Here is a 9,976-nt window from a genome sequence, read left to right on the forward strand (position 1 = left end):
GTACACTTAATAATGGTTAAATCCGTAAATTTTGTTATGTATTATTTTACTACAATTTTTTTTTTTTTAAAGGGGGGTATCATAAAGAGGCCTTTGGAAGAAAGATCCTTTCTAGCCAGGCTCCAACACAACTAAAGGTCACAGTGCAGAAAGGGTGTGGACTTCGGAGGCAGACAGGCTTCTTGCCTCCACTTGTGAGCCACGTGACCAACACACTCTACTTGTTCTCTAACCTCTGTTTCCTCATCTTGAAAATGGGAACCATAAAGCACCATAGCTCTGATCGTTCTGGAGCTTTCTTGAAATCTAAAATTCTGTTAGACCACTACAACATATATTCTCCAACATAAAATGTCATAAAACGTAAAAGAAAATATATGTTAAAAAAAAAGGAAGCCCTATACTCTTTAGCTATCACCCCCTAGTCCTCATTCCCCCTCCCCACCATCCCTCAGCCCTAAGCAACCACTAATCTACTTTCTCTATATATAGATTTCCCTATTCTGGACTTCCATATAAAAAAATCATAAAATATACAGTCTTTCGTGAATGGGCTTCTTTGTCTTTTTTGCTTGTAACTAAGTTACCTCTGCCTGTGAGAAGCTGCATTTTCACAGTGGGAACTTAGGAGCTGTGGGCAAGCCCTGGGAAGGTCATTTGGGATCATTAAAAATTAAAACTAAATGAAAGTCCTGAAATTTAAAGCAGTTTTAATTTTTCTTATCATAAAATAATATATTTATTATAAAAAAATCTCAAAGAATGTTGACCAGCAAAAATAACAAAATAAAAAAAAATCAGCTCTTATTTCACCATCTAGAAATAACCACTGTTAATTTTTAATAAATATTCTTTCAGACTTTTTGCTATGCATATTATATTCTCACACACATCATATTAAATGTTTTATAAATCTTGTATTTCTGTTTTTAAAGTTATAGATGCTTATCATAAAGCTACTAAAACAGTATAGAAATGTAAAATTTAGAATTTATTTTATAATCCCTTCATAAAGGTATATATATCTTCACTTAAGAATATATTATGACATGTTTCATATTAGCTTATAGGAATTTATTTCTATTTATTTATAGTAAAGCCTATATGATTGTGCCATTATTTTTTTTAGCATTCTCTATTGATAAGATTAATGTAGCTTGTAATTTTTCACTGAAATGACACAATCAAGGTATTTACACTTGTTTCTTTGTGTTAATATTTCCTAGAAGTTGAGTTTCTAGGTCAAAGGGTATAGAAATACACTGTTATGTAACCTGTCTTTTCAAAAAAAAAAAAAAATCTTATTAGTAAATTATGAATCTCTTTCCAGGTTATTAAATATTTAATTTAGCTGCCTAATATTATAATCTATGACTGTTTTAAAATTTGTTTTCCTAATCTCCTAATATTAGAAATTATTCTTTCTAGATTTTCACGATTATAAACATTTTAATAATCATTACTTCATCTAAATCTTTGCATGCATGCTTAAAATTATACTCTTAAGATGAATTCCTGGATAAAGAATTGCTCATTCAAGGAGTGTGTACCTTAAAAATAATAATTTTTATGATTTTTTTCTTATTACAGAAATAATACATGGTCATCCTAGATTAGAAAATACAGATAGGCCAAAAAACAAACATGCTTAACCTCGCCCCCCAGAGGTAACCACTGGTAACGTGGAGGTAACAAATAGTAACTATTCTGTCTGGATATTTATTTTTACATGAATGCAAATATAGAGTACATACTGCTTTGAAACACCTATAATAAATATCTTTTTATTTATCTCCATTATCATTATATCTTGTAAATTCACCAAAATTTATTTGCACAATCCTTATTGCTAGCATTTAGGTTGTTAATGTACATGTTGTAAAAACTTTTCAGACGAATGCAATACATATAGGGGAAATCGTCTCACTGTCAAGAAGACCTGAACAAAAGGCTCCTGCCTCTTCATGGACCTGTGGGCCCGGGGCAAGGAGAGAAAGAGAAGAGTTAGCAGTGGAAAGATACTGAGTGAAAATGGAGAAGTGTCTCAGACAAGGCCCCCAATAACGAGGGATCTGAATGGCAGCATCCGGGTTGGGAATGTACACAAAGGTATGAGCGTGGTGGAGAAAAGGACAGCTAAGTCAATGATTGCAACTCCCTCCAGGAAATTGCAATGCATTGGCAGTACATCAAGTCTGGTATGGGAAGGGCAGCTACTCCCCATGAGGCCTGCCAGGCAAAGCCTTGTAATTTCTTATGGCCGAGTTTGAAATATTACACATATGATTTTGGCCTGGAGATGGACTCCTCAATAAATCATGACAAATTGCCAAAACTTGTACAGTATCCCTTCCCATCAGAGTATGGGATAATGCCAGTAGAAATAGAAGTTTGTCAAGGACCCAATAGGGAAGACTGAAATGATTTCTTTTAGGGTATATAAACTGACATCTGAAGATGTGACAAAGAGTTCCTGAGCACTATTGGACAGCTGAATGTGCCCCAGAGACTCCTAAGGAGGTTCTGATGTAATGCCCCTCCCACCCCCATTTAGGAGATAAGACCGAGTCATCTCCATTATCCACTCAGCTGAGGGCTCTACTTTCCGAGTGAATGCTCGACTTTACTCCATAACCTCAGAAAGTTATGATAAACTTCCTAAATTTTTATTTCCTTAAGAAATAATCTATTTTGATTCATCCCTTATAAGTTTCCTCTAAACCCTTTTGATAATTTCAACTTGCACCATTTCATTGAGTAATGGATTCTCTCAATTCATTATCAACTGTGTATGCTGCTTGTATTAAATTTTCCTGCTTCACAATTTAAATACTTTGCAATGTAACACAGAGTAAGCACTCTCTGGTTACCTCATTCACACATTTCATGATTTCATAATCTTTTATCACATCTCTTTTCAGTCTTCATTGTTTTGGCATGGTCTATTATTTTTTAACCTGTAAGATGAATGATTCTCAAGCCCTTTGGCCACCATATGTGGACCTTGCTGTATTTTCTAAATTATGATTATTACTACTACTATCAATTTGAATATCTATAATAGGGAAACACTGTTGTAGGTTCTTAGAGAGGTACAGAAGGTTGAAAAACTTATGGTCCCTGATGAACCTATGTTCCTCCCTTGACCTAAAAGTAGCCCATTGGGCCATCTTTAGAGAAGAGATGGGAGAGGACATTTCAGATGGACAACCTATTCACTAAGCCACAAGGCTGTTCGATTCTTCAGTAATGAACATAGGTAGAAATTAATTTTCTTAACTCTTTGTGTCATGGATTCTCCACAAGGTTAAGGGTGACTGGACCTCACAGTTACAGCATTTACATAGAGATTCTCCCTTCCTGTAATGAGTTCCAACACTAACTAACCAGAGTTAGGCAAAACTTCACAGGTTAAAGGCACAGTGCTCTCAGATACCAACTGCAAGTTCAAGGGTTCTCAGGCTGCTGTCTGACCTACTAGTTGCAAATTTAGGGGTTCTCACTGTCCTCTGAGGTTTGATAATATTCTAGAATGACTCACAGAATTTAAGAAAGTGCTATACCTACAATTACAGTTTTATTATAGCAAAAAGATACAAATTAAAACCGGCCAAAAGAAGAGACAGGGAGACAAGTTCAGGACAGTCTCAAAAACCAAGCTGCCATCATCCTTAAGGATGCATTGCCTTCCTGGCTGGAGTCAATGTGCATTGCAGAGGAAAACTTACCTGAGCTTTGGTGTCCATGGTTTTTTATTGGGGTCTCATGATGTAGGCATAATTAGTTGAATCATTGTCCACATGGCTGAACTCAATCTAAAGACTCTTCCCCTTCCTGGAGGTTGAGCTGATATTACATAGCTTAAAACCCCAATCCTCTAATCATGTGGTTAGTCTTTCTGACATAGCTAGCCCCCATCCTGATTCATCTCATTAACATGAATTATCTAGGGGTGCACAGTGAGTCACTTAATTAGCATAAACTCTCAGGTATGGTCTGAGGGGCTGGCCATGGATAGCAAAGACACTCCTATTACTCTGAAAGTTCCAAGGATTTATTGGTTACTCCCCAAGACCTGAGGACAAAGATCAGACAGATTTTTATAACACACTCCCCTTGAGGTCTCTCCCTAAGCACCTCTACAAGGAGTGCTGGTTTGTCCTCTACCCTCCAGATCCAATATTTACAACAGATCTACTGCCTTCTGGTAGTAACTGCTCTCAGGGTGGCAGAAGCAGGACATAACTTTGTAGCTAATTTTGGCGTTCAAGCATATTCATACAAAATAGTCCAACATCTATATAGGAAATACTAATATTATAGCAGGGGGATTGGAGCTCTGCATTTCTAATCTAGTTCCTCTTTCTTCCTGCTCCTGTAGAAGACAAAGTAAACTGAGAGGTTTGGTTCTGCCCAAAAGTTTTCAGAATTGTTGCAGGGAATGTTAGGGAGGGCTCAGGCAATCCAGGCATTCCTATATGCTGTCGATGGTATTACTTTTGGAGGAATAATTTGTAAGTAGCTAAATGCATGTAACAAAAAATTGAGGACATTTTCTGCTTCCAAACTGCATTTAAAACCTAAAACTAACACCACAAGACACTAGGTAAGAAAAACTAGATATGTATACATTTTTGAGAAAGCCATCAACTGATCACCTTGACATGGGGTCAAACACCTCTTTAGGACTTCTAGAGGGAAGTAATACTGGCACAACTAGCATCAACACCACCCTAACAAAATACTGAGTCAATTTAAGAAGACTGAGAAGGAATGGGAGGAATAGTCAGTGCTGGTCTTGTGAGAAAGGACAACAGTGATCGCAGTGAAAGGCTTTTTCCTTCTTCTTTGGGGAGGGAAGGAGGGATGTTCCTCTCTCTGAATCCAAGTGGATGGGGTGCCAAGAGAATCATTAACAAAGATTAGGGGTGCCAGCACAAAAGGGAGATAGACATTTCTTTTCCTAATGGCAGTCTGCTTAGGCATAGACAGGTTTGTCTTCTCCCATGCCTACCTCATATGAGAACAAGAGTTGGAGAAAGTGCAGAGCAACCAGCTTCTCATGATCTGGTTTGGCAAGGACTCTTGGTCGTCCTACGGATTGAGATAATTCTACAGAAGGTATCTGGGCTAGAATTATCTTGTCAGTACTTTATCCAAGGAGGTTACCCATTTGGGGAGCAACAACTGTGATGTGAAGGACCCCAGTAGTCCAGTGGTAGGAGCTAAGGTAAAGAGTGGAAGAGGCTGAGCTGGGGTAACTGTGCAATAGAGAGAGAAGCCTCACGAAAACCTCAAATTCTTGATACCTGTCACACAAATAACATAAACCTTCTGCCTGAATTAGCCAGAGAAGCAGCACAATCAATAAGAGATGTTTAAAGTCAAAGTGTTTGCCTTTCCCCCACCTCAATTCTTTCTCCATTTCTATCATTAAAGGAGCCTCTCCATATGTCTCTCAAGAAAGGGGAAAGATTTAAATTAACTATGAAGTTTTAAATGGACTGGAAAGTTGTGTTATCTACTCAAGAGGCCTTTAAGAGCCCAAAGGGTATTCAACATAACATAGTTGAAAGCAATGATTGGAAAAACAAAACCACTTCACATTTATACTCTTCCAAGAAGAGAGTCTTAGAATAAACCAGTTACATGCATCTCTGCTTTGATCCTGTAATTCCATAGTAAGGAATTGAGATGACAGATAGAGTAGCTAATGTATGACAAGTTATATATACAAAGATGGTTATTGCAGTACTATTTGTAATAGCAAAACAACAGTAACAACAACAACAACAACAAAATAGCAACAAAAAACTAGAAACAATATAATGCTATCAATATTGGTTAAATTAATTCTCTCATAATCACACATTTAAAAACAACAAAAAGATTGAGGTAGAGCTGTATGTGTCGACATAGAAACAGCTCCAAGATATTTTGTTAAATGAAAAAAGCAAGGGTAGCATAATGTGCATAATTCTTTAAAAATAAAAAACTATAAATATTTTGAAGTATTTACTGTATATACTGATGATGTATACATAAAAATATTTCTGGAAGGATTTGTAAGAAACAAGAGAAATTTTCTTTGGAATGAATGGTAGGGAGATACTCATTTTTCAATTGATACCTTTAGGTTCTATTTGAATTTGTCATTGGAGGGCATGTGACTATCTTCTTTTAATGCTAAAAGTAAATAAGTAGGTACTACAACAACGTGAATGTATTTAATGCTATTCAACCGTACATTTAAAAGCAGTTCATATGATGTTTTATGTTATGCATATTTTTCCACGAAAAGAGGCAAATATATATAAATTCATTTTTTTCAATTTTATTAAATTTTGGGGGGTGACGTTGGTTAATAAAATTATAGGTTTCACATGTCCAATCTATAGCACGTCATCTGTATATTGCAGTGTGTGTTCACTATCCAAGATCAAATCTCCTTCTGTCACCATATATTTGACCTCTGTTACTTTTTTCTTACCTCCCCACTCCCCGCTTTCCCTCTGATAACCGCTATACTGTTGTCTATATCTGTGAGCTTTTGTTTGTTTGTCTTGTTTGTGTGTTGCTTTCAGTTTTATCTCCCACATATGAGTGACATCATATGGTTCTTGAGTTTTTCTACCTGATTTATTTTACTTACTATGATGGTCTCAAGATCCACTTATGCTGTGGCAAATGGCAGTATTTAGTCTTTTCTTACGGCTGGCTGAGTAGTATTCCATTGTATATATGTATCACATTTTCCTTATCCAACCGTCTATCGAAGGACATTTGGATTGTTTCAATGTGTTGACCATTGTGAATAATGTTGCAATGAACATAGGAGATACATACACACACACACACACACACACACACACACACACACACCACGTATGCATATATATATCTGCACAAATAAATGTTTTCAAATTTTTCAGTTAGATACTGAGAAGAGGGATTGCTAGGTCGTATGGTAACTCTATTCTTAATTTTTTGAGGAAATGCCATTCTATTTTCCATAATGGCTGTAGCAATTTACATTCCCACTAACAGTGTATGAGGGTTCCTTTTTCTCTACAGCCTCTCCAATTGTAAACACAAGAAGTATCAAGAGAAGAATATGGAGCTGCAGGAAGAATACTGAGTGAGTATGTGAGAAAGCTCCAAGGTGGCAGTAAAAATAGGTTTAATGCCTTGTCTTGTGACTCTCATTGAAGGCTATTGCACAGGAGGCCTACTGGGGCTTTTATGGGGGGCGTTCAGAAAGGAGCCAGGACATGCATATTTGTCTGGAATAAGTTGGGGAGGGGAGCGTGGTAATTTTTTATTTCCATTTGAGTTGTGATTAGACTCTCCACTGTTGTGTAAAATTAAAGAGCAGACGGATTTATTGAGCAGTGTGACCAGTTTTCTATCTGAGTAACCCAGGGTTTGACTTACACAAAGTCCTATACAAAACCTGGACTGGATTCTGAGTGGATGAGCCACTGTCCTGGACTCACGGACGCCAGAATATCAGAGCTGAAAAGGATCTTGGCTATGTCCATTTTTACTTGAGGACACTGAGACCCAGGAGTGACACATACTGGTCCAGTCACAGGGATGCTAAGAGACTGAACTAGGATTGTAACTCGGGTCATTGGGCCCCTTTAGTCAAGTACTGTTTTTCTAATAAAGTGATACCAGCACTATTCTAAAAAAGTGATACCAGTCATGACTTGACTGTCTTCACTCAATTTCTCTTCCTATTAATTGTCCAACTGCTCTTCAGAATTGAGGGTCTGGTGTTTGGTCATTATTTGTGAGACATTGCAGGATTCTGGTTGCAAATACCTTACCTAGAATGTTTGCACTTGTATATGTGAGATTAGTCTATAGTTTTCTGTTTTTGTATTACTATTTTCCATTGATTCTGTGATACATATTTTTTCATGTTTTAGTATCTCTGAAATCAGGATGCAGCTGACAATTGCTGTTGGCTAGGCCTGAATCATGACATAGCTGTCATTGCCTGTCCCTGTATGAACTTATCTGAAACCTTCCATGGGCAACTGCATAAGAGTGATGCCAAGTGAACATTAGCAATTTGGAAAAAGAAACCCTAGAGACCATAATGGACCCTCTTTTTGGGAAAGGCAGTATTATCAATGCTTTTTTAAAAATAATATTTTAATTTTTCAGTTACTGTTGGCATACAATATTATATTAGTTTCCAGTGTACGGCATTGTTTAGACATTTATATAACTTTTGATGTGATCCCCCCATAAGTCTAATACCTACTGACACCACACATAGTTATTACTGTATTATTGACTATAGTCTCTATGCTGTATTTCACATGTTTGTGACTATTTTGTAACTACCAATTTGTACTTCTTAATTCTTTCACCTTTTTCACCCACCCCCTAACCTCCTTCCTATCTGGCAATCATCAAAATGTCTTCTGTATCTATGAGTCCGTTTCTGTTTTATTTTGTTCATGCATTTTTTTTTTTTTCGATTCCACATATAAGTGAAATCACAGAGGACAATATTGTATGGAAAAGTACAGACATCGGCAGCTTTGAACTGAAAAGTGATTCAGAAGTGCTAGAGAATGAGCATGAAGATGTTTTCTTTTTTTATGCACAAAGATGATAGAAATGATCTTTTAAAATAAGCCTAATGCAGTACCTTCACTAAATTTAAAATAAAAATTCTAACTGCTAAGAAAGTATTTTTGCAATGGTACATAAAATGTGAATTTTACAGATACATCGGTATCTCAGGTTAGATGAAATATGTCAACTATATCTAGCTTTGTAATTAAACCTTAAAATGAAGAGAGACTCGTTTTTTTTCTCTAGGCTTTGAACATTTAAAGTAACTTCACAATTAACTAAAAAATCAACTAACGCTTAGCTGTGAACCCATGTTATCCTGGGGTCTTTTCCAATGAAAGGTTTTAAAGTACCATTTCATGTTTTCACGCTAATTGGTCTATTTGTATTTTCCTTATTTCAGGATCCACTTTGATAATTTGTATTTTTATTAGGAAATCATTCATTTTTTTAGGATTCGTTTGCTGCCATAGTTTCCTCTTATACTTTTCTCTTTTACCTGTAGTTTTCTACAGAATTCATGATTTTAGACACTTTCGCTGTTTTTTCTTAACCGAGCCAGATTTTACTAATTTTTTCAAAAGAGGGCTTTTTTATTTATTCGTACTTTCTATTGCATTCATTTTTGCTTTAATCTTAATTCCCTCTTCTTAATTTACTTTGCTGCTTTTTTCTAATTTCTTAATGTAAAACTAACTTTATTTTTTATATTATTTTCTTTAAAAATGAAAACATTTAAGGTATATATTTCCTTCTAAGTACGTTTTCCTCTGTGACATTTGGGTTTTGGTAAAAAGTGCTTTTTTTCATGCTTATAGATATTTTATAATTTTGTTTTGATTTCTTCTGTATGGTTTTTGGTCATCTTTACATTATTTTTAACTTTATTGGATTATCAGAGAACATAGTTTTTAGAATCTGTTAAGGTTTTCTTGTGGTCAAATATGACTGATTTTATAAATATTCTGCAAGTACCAAACAATGGTTTTATTATTGTTTATTTGAAAGATATTAGATTCTATACAGAGCTATTACATAAAGGTGATTATATTTTTCAATTCCTATGTCATCAAAAATTTGTTACATAACAGATTTGTCCAATTCTGAAAGTCTTCCACTGTAATTACAGTTTATAAAATTTTTTTATTTTGTATCATTTTTGCCTTATATGTTTAGCTATTATGTTGTTTGGTACATGTACACATGTACATTCTTGGTCTATGATTATCTCTATATTTTATCTATATATCTCTGTCTTTATGTTGATCTGTTTATTCTAAGGTTTGTTGCTCACTACCATTTCCTTCCTTTATCATCTCCCATTCTGTTATGGTTAATCTGTTATTTGGCTAGAGCATCTTTTGAAGTATTTTCTTTAATG

The sequence above is a fragment of the Pteropus medius genome, unplaced genomic scaffold (assembly GCF_902729225.1).
Source record: "Pteropus medius unplaced genomic scaffold, Ma_sr-lr_union100, whole genome shotgun sequence".
Lineage (NCBI taxonomy): Eukaryota > Metazoa > Chordata > Mammalia > Chiroptera > Pteropodidae > Pteropus > Pteropus medius.